This window comes from Cynara cardunculus, unplaced genomic scaffold (assembly GCF_001531365.2).
Source record: "Cynara cardunculus var. scolymus isolate 2C unplaced genomic scaffold, CcrdV1 Un_Scaffold_4893, whole genome shotgun sequence".
Classification (NCBI taxonomy): Eukaryota; Viridiplantae; Streptophyta; class Magnoliopsida; order Asterales; family Asteraceae; genus Cynara; species Cynara cardunculus.
Genome location: NW_020202125.1, coordinates 28773 through 30440, shown reverse-complemented (window position 1 = coordinate 30440; position 1668 = coordinate 28773).

Here is a 1668-nt window from a genome sequence, read left to right as displayed (position 1 = left end):
CAGCAGCCTAACAGTTTGTGAAGCTGCAGGTTGCAAACAGCAGCAGCCTAACAGTTTGTGAAGCTGCAGGTTGCAAACAGCAGCAGCCTAACAGTAGTAAACAGGTTGCAAACTGTTGAGCTTCAACTACAAGCATCAACTAGTAAACAGTAGCAGCCGGTTATAGTAGCAACAGGTAACAGCATCACAAACAGCAACAGCAGGTTGATTTGAGTTTATGCATTTCATTTTGACAGCTTCATTCAAGTCTGTTTTCACAGCAACTAAGTAGCAACATCAGGTGTCTTGATTTTTGATTTTTGACAGCAAAGAAAGATTGATTTGATACAGCTTTAACAGCTGGTTCTTAAAAGCAGTTTGTTGTGCTGTGTTTAGACAGCAACCAGAAGAAAAACAGATTGCATTTCTTAACAGTTCTTGAAGCAGCAGCAACTTCACAGTAGTGAACAGGTTGCAGGTTCTTAACAGCAAGTTCACAGAAACAGCAACAAGTTGCTGTGATTTCAACAGCAACAACAAGAAAGCAGCAGCTTAGTTGAATTGTGCAGGCTTAAGAATTGCATATTGTACGGTTAAACATTCAAATCTTGACAGGTTTAGACATGCTGTTTGGTGTTTGTAGGTTTAAGCAATAGCAGTTTTTGTGAGGAGCATACTAAGAGGACTGTAGATTTGTGAGGAACTAAAGCAGGACTGGAACTAAAGAGCAAAGCAGAGGTACATCACAGTACATCAAAGTTTCATTATACACAGCTCAGGTGGGACAAAGTGTACTTGTACAGAAGACTCCGATAGTCTAAACTGCAGTTAGAGGGAAGCTAAACGTTGAAGATAAGATACTCTGAAGAGAGTTCATATCAGTACAGATACATTGTAGCTATATTTTCGACTGGTGCTGATAATTGTACATTGTATTGTGTTTGGGCTTGGTTCAATTTGTTTTTGGTCTTGGACATTATTTTTTTTTGGGCTTTTATTAGTTGTCTTGGACTGTTTTTAGTTTATTAGTTTGTTTGTGTTTAGATTTTTGTTTTTGGATCATTGTATTTTTTTTTTGCGTCAATTTTTCAGTGTTTGTGTTTTTCGGTTTCTTCTTGAGCTTAACTGTTAATTTTTTATCTGATTTCACTGCATAGATCCTTAACTGATCAATTTTTTTTAAATGGCAGTTTTTTATACTAAAGAATATCGTGAGCTTAACGAAAAGTATGCTCAAGTAGATTCTAGTCTTAGCAAGAGTATATCATGGTCAAATCATCTGAATGGTATTCTTCAGAGAGAGCAAGAAGAGAAGAGAATTTTGCAAGAAAAGCTGGATGAACTGATGAACACCTGTGCTGATCCAGAAGAGACAGTTAGGTTAAATAAACACGTTGAGGACTTAACTACTATTGTTTCTTAGATTGTTTGTGTTTTGATTTTTGTTTGGATCATTGTCTATTTTTTTTTTTGCATGTGTTTTTCAGTGTTTGTGTTTTTCTATTGTTTTTGAGCTTAACTGTTCGTATTTCTTTTGCTGATTTCACTGCATAGATCCTTAACTGATCAATCTAATTTTAAAATGGCAGTTGTATCTAAATACTTCAGAGAGATAATTTTTGCTCTGGAAAAGAGAGTTGAAAGTTATAAGGAGGAAGTGTTTCTAAATGTTTTAAAGAAACATTATAA